Raw genomic sequence first — 21,984 nt, 5'->3', positions numbered from 1 at the left:
AACCAAGCCGCATCCTTGTTGTGTTTCTTTGGGTTATCCCATATCTGCTTCCAGAACTGCACTGTTTATTCCTTGTCAGGTACTGACTGATTTATTGCAGTTTCTCCATTGATGGATTGGTAGAAACGTTTCTAATTGGATTGAAATTGGAGGTTCTGCCTATAATTTGCAATTCGAGCTTTGTATCTACTGATTTTCCTGGCTATAGCTGTTATTTGCTGCTTTATTATTTCCAGTGTTTCCTTGATCTTCCTTGTTTGTAAGTGGTATTTCTTGATTAGGTATTCTTTGGTCTTCTTCTTCTTCAGCTTCTTTTCTTTCATTTGTTCTAGCTTGCTTGCATGTGATCTTAAGTTGCTGATCTTATTTTCTAGTCTAACCTTCCATTTTTGTGGTGCACTGTTTGTTTGTTTTTCTTCTTTGTTGATTTTGCATCCCAGGTATTCAGTTATAACTGCAGCTGTGCTGTACATTAGTTGATTTGTTTCTTGCAGTGAATTGGTGCTAATACTTGATATTGCAGTATTTGCATCTTTTACTGCTTGTGCTAGCTGTTTCTTTGGAACAAGCTTCAATGCAGGCAGCCTTATTCTGTTGTTTTTGTGCTGTTCTAGATGGTCAGTTATTCTTTGTTTCAATTCTTTTATTTCTTTAGTTAGAGGGCTTTGTTCTTCCTGAGGAAGAAGTGCCTGGTTTCCAAATGAGAACAGTTGTATATCTCTGCTGGATTCCTTCACTGCCAACTGCCCCTAGCTTGCCTCTACATTCTGAATTACTTCTGGAAAGGCTTTGATTTCTTTGCCCTGGGTAAAACTTTGCAGTTCGTCCAATTCTGTTTCTGTGAATACTTTATTTCGTTTTATAAATCGGCGTTGATCTGCTAGTCTCTGTTCTGTTATTTCTGATTCTGGATGTTGTTCTTTCCAGAACTGGTGCATTTGTTTTAGATATCCTCTTCTTGCTGGACTTGATCTGTAATAACAGATCATTATTTCTTTGTTTTCAATCACTGTGTATTTGTGATGGGTAAACACCTTTTCTTCCAGTAGTTGTGCAGCTGCTGGCCCTGGTTGCTCAGCCAACAGTCCTGAGTCCTGTAGCCCATTTTTCAACAGACATCCAGGAACTCCAACATCTAGCGTGGACCTAGTAAACCCGGGCGACATCCGAGCCAGTATGGCATTCTGAAATTTATGTCTCACCATATTTTTTATGGGAGAGACACTCTTTGTCTGACTCCTCTGATGAGACCTGTCCAGTATGGTTGAACCTCTGGCATAGCTCTCATCTTCTTCAGAGCACACAAGCCCCACAACCACATCAAGGTATTATTATTATTATTATTATTATTATTATTATTATTATTATTATTATTATTAAACTTTTATTCATAAAACATGAAACTCAGTCAACTGAACACTCAAATTGACTGGCACTAATGGTTGACATGGGCTGCTGCCAGCATCCTAGGTATCAACCAGGTATCTCCTTAAAATGTAAGAAGTTCCGAGTAGTGCAGTTTTTTGTAGCTTTGCTGGAGTTATTGCAGGAAGTTGCAATTTCTTGATGTGTTTTATAAAGTTTTTGGACATAGTTCCCAGTGCCCCAATGACAATGGGTATCACTGTTACGCGTTTCATCCATAATCGCGCAGTTTCGATGGCCAGGTCGCGGTATTTTGTAATTTTTTCCAGTTCTTTTTCTTCAACTCTGGCATCTCCTGGTACAGCAATATCAATCAACTGTACGCTTCGGTTCTCTACGACTGTGATATCTGGCGTGTTGTGTTCCAAATGGTGATCTGTCTGCATTCAGAAGTCCCACAAGATCTTCACCCTCTCATTCTCGACAACTTTTTCCACCCTATGTTCCCACGACTTTTCGGACACAGGCAAGTCGTATTTTTTACACAATGCCCAGTGGATTAGTTTAGCAACTCGGTCATGTCTAGGTTTGTAATCAGTTTGCGCGATTTTGCTGCACTCACATATTAAATGTGAAACAGTTTCAGCTTTGTCATTAGAAAGTCGGCAATTTGGATGATGATGATGATGATGATGATGATGATTATATGCAAACAGCCAGAGTGATACCGCCAAGGAAAAAAATTTAAAGAAGAAAGCTTGTTGGTTTTTCTGTTGTTTTGGCAGCTGATGCCATCAATCTTCTGAAAAAAAATATGTCTTCTATGTTTCTGTTTTACTATGGCTAGAGGCCTTTTCTTGTTTTTTTTTGTGAAACATCCTCATCCCATTTTTTTATTGCCATAAGTTCCAGCTTTATATCAAGGGTGTACACAAGGAGTTTTTTTTTAAAAAAAATAATTTTTATTAATAATTTTTTACAGAATACAATCAATTCAAACTTAGAAAAAAAGAAAAGAAAAAAAGATGGTGGATAGAAAGAAAGAAAAAGAAAGGGAAGAGATAGAAAATAAAAATGTAAAGAAGCAGCTTCCAATCTTCTTTGCTGCAGTTATAAATGGATTTACACTTTCTCCTCTCGCTTTAAAATTGAAGCATAACTCCATATTTCACCTGTTCTAATCTTTAAGCCTATAAATCACGCTCATTTTTTCCCCATTTTCGCCAAAAGGTCCATAAAGGATTTCCAGTCACTAATACGTTATTGCCTTTTAATGAGACATACCAGTTTTGCCATTTCAGCAAGTTCTGTCATCTTCACCAACCACTCCTTCATTGTATTTCAGTCTTTCTATCTTTGGACATATAATAATCTCACTGCAGTTACCACATATAAAAACAAAATTCCACAAGACTTTTCTAATCGACAGCCATGGGTGTGGACAAGGACAAAGAAAACCAACAAGGACTTGAGGAGCAGCAAAGTGAATTGTCCATTCTGATGCCAAAATCAATCATACTCTAAGGATCTGGAGAAAAGCCAATGGCATGCTTGCCTGCTCTTGAATTCAGTGATTAACTCTGTATTGTTTTTAGATATTTTTCACTTACCAGTTGTTTGGCATTAAAACCAGTGCTATGCATCAAAGGCACATGATATGACCTGGATAATAATCATCAGGTCATTTCACGTACCCTGAAATTATGATAATAGTGGGATATAAGTTACCCTAAATACCATGTGCTAGAAATAGTAGATATAACACCATGTATTCAGTGGTGGGATTCAGCCAGTTTGCACCACTTCGGGAGAACTGGTAGCTAGTTTTTTGTTGCCCAGGCCCAGAATGGACTTCCGGAAGTGGTATCCACACAGAGAACCGGTTGTTCACATATTTGAAACCCACCATTGCATGTATTGTTTAAGAAAGTGACCAAATCTTATATAGCTGTCCAGGAGGCTAAAAAGGAAGGCAAACACTATCTGGGATATGGGGAAAATAAATCCTGGGAATGTCAGCTCTACTAAATCAGGAAATCAACTCCATCAGAAAGCTAAAACTATTGTTTTAGAGATTGGATCTTCCCCTTCATATATTCCTCCCCTTCATATACGCCAGAGAATCAGGGAGGCATCTGCCTAAACCACTGCTGAATTTTAAAAAACAACAACAACATTGCAGCTCCTTTTGCCTACTTTAACAGCCTTGTATATTTCCATCAAGTAGTCCTCTTTCTTACTTTCTACAATGAGTTTTAAAATCCCAGAGCCGTGCTTTGCTCATAAATCATGGCCAATCAAGAGTTGAACTATTCTGGGCTTGTATCAGCTGCTACCAGATGAAAATGAACCACTGTAGTGTAGTGTGACCAGGAATGCTAAAAGCAGAAAACTCAGCTGCAATTATATCACAGGGTAGTGCTGTGCATACACCCACTGAAGTATGTTCTACTGAATTTCTTTCTATATAATCCCTTCCTCATTTTGGACAAATCTACTCAGTGAGAGTCGAGCAGTTGTCGAGTGACCCTGAACACTTTTTTTGTGGGGGGGGGAGTATTTGGAGTCTCTTCCAATGACCATGTTTTATCTACCTGCCATTTTAGGAGAGGAACCCAGTACTGGAAGTCTAAATAGGCTTAATAAATGCAAAACCATAACCCAAAGCTCCTCTTTTCATACTCCACCCCACTTCTGAAAATGTATGGATATGTGAATGGCAAAACCACATCCCTCTTGCAATATTATCCCATCTCCTATGATCCTTTCACCCCCCCAAAAAAAAGCTATGTGTAGCCCCTCCCCCACCATAATCATGTACATCTACACTGGATAATAATCTCACACATCTGGGGCTCCCTTCAGCCTACAGACCTCAAGAAGGAGGCCTCTTTGTTCTTCCACACCTCTATTATTATTAGGAATCTAGCCTAAAATCAGCCCAACATCAGGAACGCCTCTGATATAGTTGAGAAACACCAGTCAGAATTAATGTGCTACATCACCATGGACTTGCAGGGGTCTCAAGCTGGCCCTATGACAGGATGTCAGTGTGATTTGCAGAAAGGCACTGGTCTGTGGAAACCCATAGCAAAGAAACACACCAGTATTTCACAGCCAGGGCTTGACAAGAAATAATCACCTTATTTTCTCAAGTGCATCCAAGAGGCAGTGGCATGCTGACAGGGCAGTCTGGCTTCCTTAGGCTGTTGGGGATGCCATCTGGCATTGAGAGCTGGGCAACTGGCAGTGCAGAACTATGCCCCTGCTCAGAAAAAAGGGGTGTGAGTGTGCAGCTTGAAATCAGAACCGAGACTTCTTCTCCCTTTAGAGTTTCATGCATTTAGCCTATCTATTCAGTAGGAACCCCAAAATGAAATGGCTCTCCTCCTTCAAACACCTTGCAGGGATTTAGAGAAGGCTTTGGGTGTTGGTAATGTAAGCAATGAGCACAGTGTTGCTTCTGAATCGGGAACAATTGGGTTCAAACGTCTGCTGAACCATGAAGAGATTCCTTAGCCCAGGGGTAGGCAACTATGCTGACTCAGGAATTCTGGGAGTTGAAGTCCATGAGTCATAAAAGAGCCGAGGTTGCCTACCCCTGCCTTAGCCTCATAATAGAAGTGACTGTAAATACAATTGGTTTATTGACATACCCTTGCCATCTTTATAGATAGAAGAGAACATTTGTAGCTCAGGGTTCATCTGTGGGTCTTGGTGATCTCTGAGCTGTGTTCTTTTCTTGCAGATGTTTCATGACCCAACTAGCAAACATCATCAGTGCCCTGAAATTGTAGGATATGAATGGTACCAATTCATGGTGGTGCCAAAAAGCGGCTCATCAGTTGCTCATCTCTCATGCAATTGCATGTGAGAAATGAGCACCGTGTTTGTTTGTACTTCAACCCTTGGAATCAACATGACAATAAACTGGGATTCCCCTCCCAAGAAGAGGATTGAGCAGACCTCATGATAAGGCACCATGGTTTCATGCTAGATGCCATGTCCTTTAGTCAGAAGGTTTTCAGTTCAACCCTTCATCTCTGCAGAAAATAAAAAATAGTAGATGATAAGAAAAACTGAGAAAAAAGACTGTGGCTCACTCCAAACTCTCATGCCAGAAATTCAGCTGCTAAATCAATAGCGAACATGACCACTGAAGTCCCAACTAACTTTGAAAGGAAATTGGTTGGGAAAAGCTGGAGTTAAGTGCAAGTGAGAAAGATGGAGAGAATGGAGAGACCCTGAGTGATTATCTCTAGAGTTCTTGTGTTTGAAAGAAACAAAAGAGAGTTGAAAAAGTGAGGGTAACCCATCACCTTGATTAAATATAATGAGTACAAAATATGGCAAAACAGATCCAAGAACTGATTGTTCCTTTCTGCTGGCCTGCTAAAAGGGTGTTTGGGTAAAGCTTCAGTCAATATTCAAAAATCTTGACCAAAATTCAAGTAGTTATGCAAACACAGGTATTACTGACAGCTACTTGCAAATTGTTTTGATCCTGTAACCCACTGCGTGCTGACAAATATTGTATTTAAATTCATAGCTGGAGGGATGCTTTTATAGTCAAAAAGAGTTCCTTGCATTAAAATCATGCATTGAGAACAAGTTGCAATACCTGCACAAGCCAAACATTTATATTTGCAGACATAACTCTTCAGATGATCAAATTACAGATAGTCCTTGACTTACGACCACAATTGAACCCAAAATTTATGTGGCCAAGTGAGACATTTTGTTAAATGAATTTTGCCCCATTTTATGACCTCTCTTGCCACAGTTGTTAAGTGAGTCACTTCAGCTGTTAAGTTCATAAGAAAGTTGTTAAGTGACTCTGGCTTCCCCATGGACTTTGCTTGTCATAAGGTCACAAAAAGGGGATCCCATGACCCTGGGACACTGCAATGGTCATAAATATGAACCAGTTGCCAAGTATCCGAATTTTGATCACATGACCATGGGGATGCTGCAAAGGTCATAACTGTGAAAAACGGTCATAAGTCACTTTTTTCAGTGCCATTGTAACTTTGAATAGTCACTAAATGATCTGTTGTGAGTCGAGGACTATCTGTACCGCTTTAGACATTATATCTCGCCTATTAGAAGAGCTCCTTTTGAATGTAACTTTCAGCAAGTGTTGCTTTTAAGGGACAAAGATACAAGAAAGTAAGTATGTACACTATAGGAGGATGCATTGCTTCTAAAATAGTGTTCCTTTCCAAGTATTCAGGGAAGTAATGGTAAAATCAAGATAAACTCTTAACAGCAGCTGCAACTTTTCCTGGGAGCATATGGCTGCTTTCTACAATTGCTACATAATCCCAACAAAAGGCAAAGTGGTTTTAAAGGGTTGAGAGAAGTGTTATGTTCTACATGCTCCAAAGCATGATTTAAAACCGAATCTGAAGTATTGTTGTGACCTAATATGGATGCTTATATAGATGTACAAAAGAAGAGAAAGAGAGATGCTCATTACCTTGTCCCTTGTAGATTAAATCTCTTGCAAAGTGTGAATTTGAATAACTCCTTGGAGTTGAAATCCATATTCAATATTTTCAAATGCAGTACTTGAATATCATCATTTGTTCTGAACAAGCCATTATTGGGTACAGGATACATGAGTTGAATAACCTGTCAAATACCAATGATTCCCAGAATTGTTACTTACAAGTTTCTGGGGAGTTTTTTTTTATCCCCCGGAACAGCTGTTTGAAATGGATATTTTGAACGATAACTTCCAATGTGCAAAGAATTACATAGATAATATGCCTACAGGTACCTTAGAGTTCATTGACAACTATGAGTCATGTTGCAAGCATTGAGTTTATGATTGATTGTTCTATATTCAAAAATCCATTTATATATCTCTGCTTTAGTTAAGCCATTAGCTTACCAGCTTAGCAGATATTCTTAAAGTTTTTAAATATATTGTAAAACCTCTCTGGGGACATAGATCTCTCTGGAGTCTTACATGAGCAATATTTATCTTTAAATAATTTTCTAAAGCAAAAAGTCTCTCTTTTTATTAAAACATAATTCTTTTGCAGGTTAAAAGAGGCAATCATAATATCAAAGATAAAAAAATGTTAATTTAGCATGGCGTATATAATCCTATACTAGTATATTTCTGTATCAAGACTTGCATGATTAGCAGGACTAGATGAACCACATATAGTTAAGAAGGAACAGTCCAGTCTGGGCAGCTTAAGCAGCTTCAAGATTCCTTACGTGCCTCCAAGTGGGAACTCCAATCATCCTGGCCAAAGGTCTGAGGAAAGAGCCATGTTTTCACCGATTGTTCACTTCCCTTTCTAATGGCCTTCAGGATCAGGGCCAACCATTCCAAGGGGAGATCATCCCATAGGGCAGGTGCCACCATGGAAAAAAAGAAACTTCTGGAACCCAAAGTGTGCCTATTCTATTAAAGTATGTGCCAAGCACCTTTAGCAATATATGTTTGCTTGAGATAGATTTGCTTGGATAAAAATATATTCTCAGCATTTGAAATATGTATGGAGTATCCTCTCTGCTTCAGCTCATTCGATTTATTAGCCCCCAATCCTTTATTGGCTTATTGATGGATGTTTATTTGCACAGCAATGCAGATAATTGCCTCCCATATCTTTAATATTATACATAGAGGATGACACTTCCTTTCACTCTCCTGTCCTCTATTGTAGCATGAATTGCATATATTTAAGTCCAGGTTTCTTTGTAAGTATGCTTGTGAATAATAATATTAGTATGTCATAATACTAAGGAAGTATTCTACATTTTTAAATAGAGGGATAAGTAGATAACCTTGAAGAAGGTATGCGGGAACAAGTAAGGCAAAATAAGAGACAACTCAATTCTGGGAAAGGTGAAAGTCTGAAAAAGAGACTCAAAATAGCCCCATCTTGATTCTGTATGGTATAAAAGGGTCAGTGGGAAATTCTGGCAGACATTTAAGATTCTGTTATCACATTCTGCAATGATAAAGTAGCATTGCTCTAATCCTTGTATTGTGTTTCCTAATCTAGCATACCTCAAAGGGCTGACATTTTCTGCCAACTGCCAGCAGTTCAATCCTCACCAGCTGAAAGTTGATTCAGCTTTCCATTCTTCCAAGGTTGGTAAAATGAGGACCCAGATTATTGGGGCCAATATGCTGACTCTGTAAACCACTTAGAGAGGGCTGTAAAGCACTCTGAAGCGGTATATAAATCTAAGTGCTATTGTTATTTTTGATGCTTCTCTCTGATTGACACACAGGCACACAATATTATAGGTAAAAAAGGTAAAGGTTCCCACGCACATGCGTGCTGGTCGTTTCCAACTCTAGGGGCCGGTGCTCATCTCCATTTCAAAGCCGAAGAGCCAGCGCTTGTCTGAGGATGTCTCCGTGGTCATGTGGCCGGCATAACTAGACACCAAAGGTGCCCGGAATGCTGTTACCTTCCCACCGTAGTGGTCCCTATTTTTCTACTTGCATTTTTACGTGCTTTCGAACTGTTAGGTTGGCAGAAGCTGGGACGAGTAACAGGCGCTCACTCTGTTACGCGGCACTCAGGATTCGACCTGCCAAATTGCCGACCTTCTGATCGACAAGCTCAGCGTCCTAACCCACTGAGCCACCGCGTCCCTTACACAATATTATAAGGAATGTATAAAACAGGCTATACCGTGTATAGAGCAGCATCTACAGATGGGCCATAAATTTACTAAAGTAAGTATGTTCCATCTGGATCTGGAAAACACATCTGTGATCCAGGCACAGATTGGGAAAGATGTTCCAGGGCAGGAGATAGCAGAGGAAAAAGCCAACAAGCAGCAAAAGGTAGGGGAAGAGGATGGAGGGCACAAAATTGATTGAGAAATGGGTGGGTGGACTGACTTGAATCTATCTGTAGCAGCAACAGGAAAGGATAGAGAACAGCTCTTGATGCTACTGGGCAGATTAGAGGAAGGGGTAGGTGAATACTCCCGTGTAACACCTCTTCTCCGCAAGCTGCATTGGCTTCCAGTTGCCCTCCGGGTGAGATTCAAGGTGCTGGTGATGACCTATAAAGCCCTAAATGGCATGGGCCCGGATTATCCCAGGGAGCACCTGCTGCCAGCGTCAACTTCCCATCATCCTGTGCGCTCCCACAGGGAGGGCCTCCTCAGGGTCCCGCCGGTCAGGGAATGCCGGCGGGCGATCCCCAGGGGGAGGGCGTTCTCTGTGGGCACGCCTGCCCAATGGAATCAATTGCCGGTGGAACTCCGGATCACCCCCGACCTTCGTTCATTTCGCCGGGACCTAAAAACCTGGCTTTTTGAGTTAGCTGGCCTAGACTGAGGGGTTTTAAGGTTTTTAAATTTTAATTTTAAATTTGGGGGCTATTGATTTAATTTTATTTTAATTTTTATATTGTATTGTTTTAATTTTGCCCTGTAAACTGACCTGAGTCCTTCGGGAAAATGTGGCCTGGTTTAGTTAGCAGTGGTGATAGCAAAGAATAGGGAAGGAAGGTCCTGGTGCTGGGTTGATCAGGTGAGTGATGGACATGAGGTTAGGTGCATCAGCCCTGCCTTGCTTGTCTCCAAGAGTCTTTGGAATTTGTCCCCACCAAAATCCAGAACATCAAAAGGCAGGAGGCACCACCCATTCTCTTAGGAAGACTGATGCATGGAGTGGACCCAATCACAGGTCACCTCTGTGACCACTTTTATGATACAGGAGGAATATGCACCCAATGAACAGGTAGCTGAACGAGCAGCACAGGGAACCCTGTCCACTTCCTTGGGAGTTACCAAGTCAAGCTCATTCTAGATCACACTCCCAGATTGTGCCCTAAGGACCTCAGCCTGCTCTGCCAAGTCAGGCCCAAATTGGAGCATTTCCTTAAAAGAAACATGATATAGTTCAAGCTAGTCAAAATCATCATAGATCTTTTCCAAGAATTAAAAATGGTTCTCTTAAAAGAACATATATTTTAAAGACAATTAGATTGAATACATATTATTTATAATTCAGTACTCTCCAGAAGGGGACACTATTATCAAAAAACTCACTCACTTCTTCAAAGTATAATGAAGTTGTAGCTATATGTATGGATTTTGCTACTAGAATAAATAGAGAGATGTCCAATGCTTCATTTATTTTAAACATTTATTTCATCTCAGACCCAGTTGAAGAAAAATATCAAATCAAAGCAGATGTCAAACTTTAACTTGCTCTTTTAAATGGCATAATGAGATCCTAAGGGTTTTTTTTCTGTATTCACGCCAATCAAGAGAAATGTTCATTTTAAGAAATGCTTGTGTGTGAGGAAAACAAAGTATGTATGCTAGTCAGGCTTCCTTCATGAATTTCTCTAAGACAGGGGTCTTCAAACTTGGCCCTTTTATGACTTGTGGATTTCAACTCTCAGAATTCCTCAGCTAGCATGCCTGGTTGAGGAATTCCAGGAGTTGAAGTCCACAAGTCATAAAAGGGCCAAGTTTGAAGACCCCTGCTCTAAGACATTTGTAGCTACAAGTATTTGTCCAGCATAAGAATAGAAGGCAACCAGGGTTGTCCTGCTGTGTTAAATTGTTTGCCCCATCTTAGCTGGAGTTCCAAGCTAGCAAGACTTCTCATCTAATCCAATTTAGTACTTCCTATTATCAGTGCTTTTTTTCTAAAAAAATAAAAAATGGTGCCGGAACTCTCATCTTGGCGGGCGCAGGAGGCGGGTGGGGGTGGGGGGGGTGGTGCTGCTGCAGTCACAGGTACGAAGGGTGTTGGCGGTGCGCTCCCCTCCCTGTGGCCGGAGCCAGCGCGGCTGGTGCTGTGGGAGCAGCAGAGCCCACTCTATATGGCGGGGCTGCGCCAAGCGGGCAGTGGAGACGGTGCGGGCCAGGCGATGTTTTAATCTTATGATTTTAAAAATATATTTTTTCTGTTGTAAGTTTCCCCAAACCTCGCCATGTGGATTGCATACAAATATTATATAATTGGTAAATAAAGGTAGAACATATGTTAAATATACATCAAATGATAATATGCTTCCCTACAAAGTCAATTCTTGCTCAATGACAGACCAAGGAGTTAACTCGGAAAGGCAAGAGGAAAAACTAGAAGAGGTCTGTGCAGCTCTTCAACATCTTCATCAACGATTTGGATGAGGGGATAGATGGGGAACTCATCAAATTTGCAGACACCACCAAGCTGGCAGGAATAGCCAATACTCCAGAAGATAGGCTTAAGATACAGGAGGATCTGGACAGACTCAAACACTGGGCATTATCTAACAAAATGAAATTCAATTGTGAAAAAAGTAAGGTTCTACATTTAGGCAGGAAAAATCAAATGCACAGGTATAGTATAGGTGGTACCTTGCTCAATAGTAGTAACTGTGAGAGAGATCTCGGAGTCCTAGTGGACAATCACTTCAATATGAGCCAGCAGTGTGCTGCAGCTGCCAAAAAAGCCAACACAGTGCTAGGTTGCATTAACAGAGGGATAGAATCAAGATCACGTGAAGTACTAATACCACTTTACAGTGCTTTGGTAAGTCCACACCTGGAATACTGCATCCAGTTTTGGTCACCACGATGTAAAAAAGATGTCGAGACTCTAGAAAGAGTACAGAGAAGAGCAACAAAGATGATTGGGGGACTGGAGGCTAAAACATATAGGGAACGGTTGCTGGAATTGGGTATGTGTAGTTTAATGAAGAGAAGGGTGAGGGGTGACATGACAGCAGTGTTCTAATATCTCAGGGGCTGCCACAAAGAAGAGGGAGTCAAGCTATTCTCCAAAGCACTTGAAAGCAGGACAAGAAGCAATGGATGGAAACTAGTCAAGGAGAAAAGCAACCTAGAGCTAAGGAGAAACTTCCTGACAGTTAGAACAATTAACCAGTGGAACAACCTGCCTCCAGAAGTGGTGAATGCTCCAACACTGGAAGTTTTTAAGAAGAGACTGGCCAGCCATTTTTCTGAAATGGTATAGGGTTTCCTGCCTGAGCAGGGAGTTGGACTAGATGACCACCAAGGTCCCTTCCTAATAATAATAATAATAATTAATAATAATAATAATAATAATAATAATAATAATAATAATAATAATAATAATAATAATAATAATAATAATAATAATAATCTTGTAGAAAGGAAAGGCCCACACTGATAAATTAAAAATCTTTGTGGTCTGCAAAGGAATGCTGGTGGGCTAATCAATGATTTGGTGACTAGAGGAGCATCTACAGTGGAGCTTGTGGTCATGGTAAGCCATGAAGGCACTAGGCAACATGACTTTCAGGGTAGTGGTGATGATTTTATTACTTAAAAAAAGTCTGTGCTCTGTCCAAGGGTGCTTGGTAGGCTGCATGTACAGGCCTGGTCTAGAATTTATTTTGGAGCATTCAACTATCTAGAGCAGGCATGTCAAACTCATTTTGTTTGAGGCTACTTTTTATAAAAGAATTGCCATTAATTTGTTTTAATAAAATAATTTAAATCAATTTTTCACTTGATTTCAAATTAAATGAATGAGATTTTTTTTAGTACAATTGCCAAATGCAATAAACTGGTTTTAGGTATATGTTACTGGAAGGAAAAAGCAATCCCTATCAGTTGCGTTACTGATCCCAGAGAAACATTTGCATGTATGCAGGTATCCTTAGGGTGCCATAGTTATGGATGAGAAATATTGGTTGCAAAGTTGGCATTTCTGGATGTAATACAGATATTTTGGACTTATTTTTGTTTCTTTGCATGTTTGATATTTTTAAAAAGGCATATGCTACTGACTACGCTTATGCACATATGTAACATGATCACTGCTTGTCCAAAATTTTACTATACAGATAATACCCCCAGAAATTATTTTAGCCTTTTTAATAAATGTTGTTATTGATGTTAAGCTCACCAGGGAAATCATATATTGTTATGTATATACTAGGTTAATTATTTAAAGACTGAAGTGCAACATAACTAGATTCTAAATAATCTATTTTTCAAAACACACAACAGTCCAAACAGTAAAAGTAAAGTCCAAATTAAGAATATTTCATTCTTAAGAATTGTTTAGATTCAAAATAGTTTTCAAGAGTGTTCAAAAGATACTATTTTTTGTAGAATCAGCTAAATTAGACATATTACATTGAGAAAAATGTTTCTCATTTCTTTCCTGTTACCTTTGATTTCATTGCAGAGATGTTAACATAAGAAATAGATTATTTTGTTATCTAATTTTACCTTCCAAAAGACAGAAGCAGATGAAAAATGTGAGGTTCTTTCCTGTTGGCTTTTCTGAATTAGCTGTTTTAGATTCTAAAAGTTTAGTTCCTAAAGAAGTAATCCTGTAAATAATTTTAATGTCCTCCTCTAGTGCAGGCTCTTTTATGACTCAAGGACTTCAACTCCCAGAATTCCTGAGCCAGCATGGCTCAGCTTGGAAACCTCTCCCTTTCCCCTCAGCATGGCTGGCTCAGGATTTCTGGGAGTTGAAGTCCACGAGTCATAAAAAAGAGCCAAGATTGCTAGTCCTGCAATAGGCTTAGGAAAACCAATAAGAGAGCTGGGTTGTTTGTTTGTTTGTTTGTTTTTTCAAAAAAAAAAAGGTTCCGGAACACCGTTCTGAGCGTTCTATGAGAAAAAAAGCCCTGCCTATTATCATATATAAAAGGGACGTGGTGCTCAGTGGGTTAGGATGCTGAGCTTGTCGATCAGATGGTCGGCAGTTTGGCGGGTCGAATCCTGAGTGCCGCGTAACAGAGTGAGTGCCTGTTACTCATCCCAGCTTCTGCCAACCTAGCAGTTCAAAAGCACGTAAAAATGCAAGTAGAAAAATAGGGACCACTATGGTGGGAAGGTAACAGCATTCTGTGCGCCTTTTGTGTCTAGTCATGCCGACCACATGACCACGGAGACGTCCTCGGACAAGCGCTGGCTCTTTGGCTTTGAAACAGAGATGAGCACCGGCCCCTAGAATTGGAAATGACTAGCACGCATGTGTGGGGGAACCTTTACCTTTGCCTTTATTAACATATATATTCTTATGCCTTTCCAATATACCCAGGGCTCTGTAACTGATATGAGCTGAAGGCCAGCAAAGGTTTCAACACCTTTATGTGTGAGAAAAAAATCAGAGTTCCTAAGTTACCATGGAAATAAGTGGAAATCCCTTCTTAAAGGATGAGTTTACAATGTAGCATTTATTATTGTGGCCAGATCCTGAAGTTGAAACTCAATTACTTTGGCCACCTAATGAGAAGGAAGGACTCACTGGAGAAGAGCCTAAGGCTGGGAAAGATTGAGGGCAAGAGAAGAAAGGGACGACAGAGAATGAGGTGGCTGGATGGAGTCACTGAAGCAGTAGGTGTGAGCTTAAATGGACTCCAGAAGATGGTAGAGGACAGGAAGGCCTGGAGGAACATTGTCCATGGGGTCGTGATGGGTCGGACATGAATTTGCAACTAAAAACAACAACAACAATTTACAAAGCAAAATCTAGAAGAGCCAAGAAAGATATGAATGCACTGACAAGCTGACTTTCTTCTACAGACTGTGGGAACACTTGTAGGATACATATCCTTTTTTTGTACAAAAACTCAGTAACTCATGTCCTTGTAACCACTCCCTTAGACTATTGTTGCATGGAGCTGCCCCTGAAGATCATTCAGAACCTTCAACTGGTGCAGAATGCAGCTGTGCAGGTAGTAAATGGTGCCAGATATATGGCACACTTAGCACCACTTCTGCATGAGCTGTATTTGTTCCTGGTGTGTTGATGGGTGCAATTCAAGATGCTAGTGGTTAGCTTTAAAACCTTACATGGCTTGGGACTGGGGGTACTTAGAGGATTGACTTTTTTCAAGAGTCTACCTATCCAACCGGATCTAGCAGAATGGGCATTCTGCAGATCCTGTCAGCCAAAGAGTGTCAGAAGATGACTTTTCCACAGTGGCTTCTGATCTATGGAACATCCTCCCTTTGGAAATTAGAATGGACCCAACCCTGTTAGCTTTTTCACAAGGCCCTGGCTATGTTCCCATGACTGGGCACGCAATGTGTTAAGAACCCTGTTTCCTGGCTATATTGCTAACTGGTCAAGTATCTCGGCTGCTAGGTATATTTATTTTGGATATTTTTTATTGTTTTAAAATTGACTGAGTCATTGACTAAGATGGGCAACTACAGAAATTGAATAAAAAACAAATAAATAAAACAGAAGACTGCTATGAATCCACGGAACTCAATTGTCCACCTAAGCTGATCCCAGAAGAACAATGAACTCCTAACTGGCTTTTAATTTTTAAGTGGTGCTTCCATCCATCCATCTGTCCTGACTTTTTTTACTTTTCTTTTTTTTAGGAAAATGGACGGGTCGCTTCTCATTTCTGATCTTTCTCTCCCACCCTTCAGATTTAACTTTCTGAATTCTTTGTTCAATCCACTTGGCTTTTTTGCTCCTTTTTTAAAGCAACCGAACAAATCATTTTTAATAGCATTATATATTTATTTACTGTCCAGGCACCTATTTGAGAAAATATGTGCTGATAACTACGTTAGAAAATTATGTGCCACAAAACAAATAGCAAAATTTCACAGAATAAGCCAAAAATGCTGACTATACCTCTTAAAAACAAAGATGATTTTTTAGACCAAAGAGGTTAAGCCCTTGGCTGATCTGATCATAGCCAAAACCAAATGATTTATTTAAAACTGTATCCATCCCAGTTAGCAAATAGTTATAAATAAATGATCCAGCCATAGCAAACAAAGGATGGGAAATGGACTGGAGGGCATAGAAAAATTGAATCCCTCATTATTCATACTCTCCCAGACATTAACTGTTCAATCTGTCCCTGAGAAGGATGGAAATGTACTTGTGTCATGCCAAGTCATTTTGCTTCTCAGCGAGAATGCATCAAAGACAGCCAGCCACCCCTGAGAGCGCCTCTTGAAGGATATACCTTTAAGGCTAAAAGAAAGGTTTCCCTCACAGATTTTAGAAAACATTTGTTTTTAATCATTGCATTATATATAAAAAAGACTTCACTCAACTTTCCTATCACTGACTAAATGTGGAGAGTAAATCAATATTCTGAAGTCTATCTATGTAGTTCTTGCTTATACAATCTTGAATTGGTCCTGGGCACTATATGTATGCATAGCAGAATTTTATGACATTACTGTTGTCAGATAATTTAGTTCAGAAAAACAATTCGACAACTGTTATTACTTTTACTTGTTAAAAAAATACTTCATAAGAAATCTATCGCCTTATGTTTGGGAAGCAAATTGAGTTTTCTTTCCTATTAGCAGACTCTCTGGGGTGGTGGTGGAAGGAAGGAAAGCCTCAAGAAATTAAAGGGTAGATTTTAAAACTTGACTACAGTTTTGGTTTGGTCTGGTTTTAAAAAAAGAATGACTTCAGCATAGGAGGCTTTCACAATAAGCAGTAAGTAGGGTTATGCCAATTTCTGAACTTGCATAAACCATACCTTTCCTTTGCTAAAGGTTCATAAATCTTTGGGATAATTTCCATTAAATGGTGTAAACTGAGAAGCACTGTAACCAAATTATAAAAGGTCATCGTTCTGTTATGCTCTAAGCTGGTTGGATTACATTTAGAGTACTAATGTCCAGGGCATAGCACCCTAGAAGGAGCATGAAAAGGTTAGACTAAGTTCAGAGGAGAGTTATCAGGATAATAAGTCCAGAGACCAATATCTGAACACATTTAGCCTTCGTTTAAAAAGGAAAGTAATGACTTATATAATCGTGATCTAAAAGGCTCTCACATGCAAGAAGGAGTGAACTTGACCTCTTTGAAACAAACAGCAGATAAAGACTTAATGGATTGAAATGGGGGGGGGGAGGAAATTCATGTTATGGTAAGAGCTGTAAAGTTATGGAGCTGGTCTGCCTATAGATTTTCAGATGGTGGGGGGGAGGGATAGATGGTCGTATACTAGGATGGTATATTAAACAGATATTGGACAAAATGGTTTATAAGATCCATTGCATTGTATGTTTCTGTCTACTTGGAATAAACGATTACTCTGACAACAAATGGAGTATTTCCTCCAAGGTTTATTTGAGAAAAAACAAGGAGTTGGAATTTCTGGCCCACATTCTCTTCCATTTGATTTCAACCAGTGGGCTTGATGGCTCAGCAGTTAAAGCCACTGAACTTTGTCAGCTGAACAACTGACAGCCCAGGTTTGAGACCCGAGCTCTGCAAAACAGGGTGAGCTCCTGTTCCTGCCCCAGCTCCATCTAGCAGTTCAAAAGCATGCAAATGTGAGTAGATTAAGAGGTACCATTTCGGTGGGAAGGTAACAGCATTCTGTGCAGCTTTGGCACATAGCTATTCCAGCCATATGATCACGGAAAATGTCTTCGGACAACTCTGGCTCCCTCAGCCAAGAAATGGAGATAAGCACTGTGCCTTAGAGTCAGACACAACTATACCTTTACCTCATTTCATCCAGCTAAAGGAGCTCAGTGGCTCACCTGGTTAGGAAGCTGGTTTGAATGTTAGCTAGCCCACATTCGAAACCTCAGTGCTCTGTGAGGTGAGGTAAGCTCCTGTTCTTTGTTCCAGCTCCTGCCAGGGAGAGAAGCCCCTAACTTGGCATCCCCTGGTCAACGGTGATGTCACCAGTTAATCCTTTCCAACGAGTGCAATGTGATTTCATCTAACTTCCCTCCATTTCCAAAGAACCCCTTTCCTATATCATGATGAAAAGCTAACAGGGAAAGGGTCTAATGAGATCCTTTTAGTGGAAAGTGTTCTAAACTTAGTTTTATCTTGCCTATTTTTGCATGTAAAGGGCAAGTTCGGAAAGCAGGGAAGTGGGCATTTTTGCTGGAAAGAAGCACCAAGTCTTCATAACAGCAGCAAAATTCTGTTATTCTGCAACTCACTTGAACTCTTTAACCTACTCTATCTAGCATAGAATGTTCCATGCATATGTTGTGGGTGAACAATCCATATCATAGCTACTTAAATGCTAAAATCTGGTTCTTACATAAGGCTGGGAGCAACCTGATGCAAACAGATCCCAGAGTCCTCTGTATCAGAAAATCTGAAGACCCTCCATTTTCATGATATAGTCAGAGAATCAACAGCCACTTTGTCTTTTTTTTTTAAACTTCATTGTTTATATTTTTCTGCAGTCTATCATTTCATCTCATCTCGCCTCTGCTTTAAGTGATAAAACCTTCATCTGCATTATATATCTGTAAGTTGAAAGTTTTCAAGCTGAACTTCCTATAAATTTATTTTGGATGATAAGAAAATATCTTGGACTGATATGACCTAATTTTGTCTGAAGAGATAGATAGACAGATTCATTTTGTCATTCATTAATTTTGTCTGAAGAGATAGATAGACAGATTCAGACCTATCTTTTAATTATTGCTATTGTTATTATTGCTAATTATTACTTCCCAACCTAATTGAAGCTATAGGAAATAGCAACTGTAAACACTATCTTTTAAGCATAACACTATTTATATGCAGGATTTAAATTTAAATAATCTGAATCTGGTTTCAGCTGTCTTTTCATCTTTTCTTTTTTCAGAAATTGCAAGATCATCTCTTATTCCCATATTCTGCAAGTACTCAGCAAGTTAAGACTTTCTTTTTTAATATTTCCAAGTTTGACATTGTCTGACTCAATGATTAAGAAAATAATATTGGCTTAAAAGAAATAAAAAAAGAAAAAGTCCTTATTAGATGTTGGTTGTGAATTAAGAAGGATAATCCAGGATATATTAACAAATACAATGTATTCTTACGAACATGCTTTCTTATAAAGAATTTACATTATTTACATTATTAATGGATCTAAACAGAGAAATAATAGCTGCAGCTTTCAAGGAAATCTTTGTGAAATGATGGTCAAAGGTATTTGACTCAAGACAAATTATTCAGAACACATAAGAACTACTGAGAATTGAAACATAATTGCAAAAGCAATTTTCACAGTTGTTCATGGATTATATCACAGACACTTTGGAGATATTTTTGGGGAAAAACATTGTTATATTATGAATGTTAATATGAATTGAACTCAAATATTTTAACAGTGAGTCTGCAGAGGTTAAAGACATTTTACATGATAGTAGCTGCCAAAACTGCCTACTAGGTGAGAAATGGAATGAATCCCACCTCATTTTATAACATAAAATGAATAGAATGTGAAATAGCAGGCCATTGGGGTAAACTAAACTGACCAAAGTATATTAGTAATAGGATAATACCCCACTCAGTTATTGAGGGACATGCTTCTAATTTGACCCACAATTGGAGAGAAAGAGAGAGAGAGAGAGAGAGAGAGAGAGAATGAGAATAAGACTGTGTAAAACAGAGCACTTGGAGAGAAAAGCTGGAGAGTAAAGTTACACCATTTTGCAGAGCAGTTGCTGCTATCCAGTAGGACACAGAGAAGAAAAGTCCTGGTGAGAAGCACTTCCAGAGAGACAGCATCTGTACCTAAGGCCCCAAATGGGAAGGCGACCCTCAGAAAATAGCTGTCATTGGCAAAGCACTGATGGTTGGGAAAGGGTTGGGCAGAAAACCCAGAGGGAGGTTTTACCCCCCAATGGAGGAGAAGGTGATTGGCTGAGCAGATCTAGGAGAAGGAGACAAATGGGACTGAGCAGACTCGCCATACATTTTCTTTCTCCATTGATAGGGCCAGAAATGAGGGAAGGAAACAGAGGGAAGAGGGAAGAAGAGAAGTAATTAGCAGGACAGCTAGGTTTCTGTGTGTCCATTGCCATCCTTGCAAACCAAGATACATCTCCAGTTTAAAAGAACCTGATCATATTGTATCCACATCAGAAAAATCATCTGTCATTTTCATATCTGTAAAATATACAAAAACCTCCCTCCAAACATGACATGCAAAATCCTTTTTAATAGAACTAAAGAAAATGAAGGACACCTGTAGAGTATTTTGCAAGTGAAAAATACAGGTGCTTATGCTATTTTATGACATAATACAATGCCTTCTAAATCCAATAGCTCATCAGTTGGTGGATTTTTATTTACTGAAAAAGGGTATTTGAGATGGGTTGGTGATTTGTTCACTTTCAGAATAAGCAACTTTATACAAAGCCAAACAGGGAATTTTTTAAAAAGGGAAATTCAAGGCATGAGGTAAGAAAAGGAAATGTAGCTGAATGGACACTGTATACTCTTTCTCCTCATACATTTCTGTCCTTACAAAGCATCTTGCTTCGGCAGCACATATACTAAAATTGGAATGATACAGAGCATCCTTAGTACCATCCATCTATTCATCATCCATCCAACCATCCATCCATTATCCATCCATCCATCCATCCATCCATCCATCCATCCATCCATCCTTTTATACATTTCCTTTCTTCTTTAAAGTCTTCAACTCTTTCTTTATACCTTTATTTATTTTGCAATTTGATCCTCGTTGATTCTGTTTACACAACTGAAATTCCCTCAGAATACTTCTTTCCTACGGGCCATTCACTTACACATTCAGTCTACTTGCATTCATCTTTATCTCTTCTTGTGTTTCTGCCCGTTTTGTTACAGGGAAGCACTGTAACCAAATTATAAAAGGTCATTGTTCTGTTATGCTCTAAGCTGGTTGGATTACATTTAGAGTACTAATGTCCAGGGCATAGCACCCTAGAAGGAGCATGAAAAGGTTAGACTAAGTTCAGAGGAGAGTTATCAGGATAATAAGTCCAGAGACCAATATCTGAACACATTTAGCCTTCGTTTAAAAAGGAAAGTAATGACTTATATAATCGTGATCTAAAAGGCTCTCACATGCAAGAAGGAGTGAACTTGACCTCTTTGAAACAAACAGCAGATAAAGACTTAATGGATTGAAATGGGGGGGGGGGGAGGAAATTCATGTTATGGTAAGAGCTGTAAAGTTACGGAGCTGGTCTGCCTATAGATTTTCAGATGGTGGGGGGGAGGGATAGATGGTCGTATACTAGGAAGGTATATTAAACAGATATTGGACAAAATGGTTTATAAGATCCATTGCATTGTATGTTTCTGTCTACTTGGAATAAACGATTACTCTGACAACAAATGGAGTATTTCCTCCAAGGTTTATTTGAGAAAAAACAAGGAGTTGGAATTTCTGGCCCACATTCTCTTCCATTTGATTTCAACCAGTGGGCTTGATGGCTCAGCAGTTAAAGCCACTGAACTTTGTCAGCTGAACAACTGACAGCCCAGGTTTGAGACCCGAGCTCTGCAAAACAGGGTGAGCTCCTGTTCCTGCCCCAGCTCCATCTAGCAGTTCAAAAGCATGCAAATGTGAGTAGATTAAGAGGTACCATTTCGGTGGGAAGGTAACAGCATTCTGTGCAGCTTTGGCACATAGCTATTCCAGCCATATGATCACGGAAAATGTCTTCGGACAACTCTGGCTCCCTCAGCCAAGAAATGGAGATAAGCACTGTGCCTTAGAGTCAGACACAACTATACCTTTACCTCATTTCATCCAGCTAAAGGAGCTCAGTGGCTCACCTGGTTAGGAAGCTGGTTTGAATGTTAGCTAGCCCACATTCGAAACCTCAGTGCTCTGTGAGGTGAGGTAAGCTCCTGTTCTTTGTTCCAGCTCCTGCCAGGGAGAGAAGCCCCTA

The sequence above is a fragment of the Vipera berus genome, assembly GCF_964194415.1.
Source record: "Vipera berus genome assembly, chromosome: 2".
NCBI classification, from domain to species: domain Eukaryota; kingdom Metazoa; phylum Chordata; class Lepidosauria; order Squamata; family Viperidae; genus Vipera; species Vipera berus.
This window is presented reverse-complemented; position numbering follows the sequence as displayed.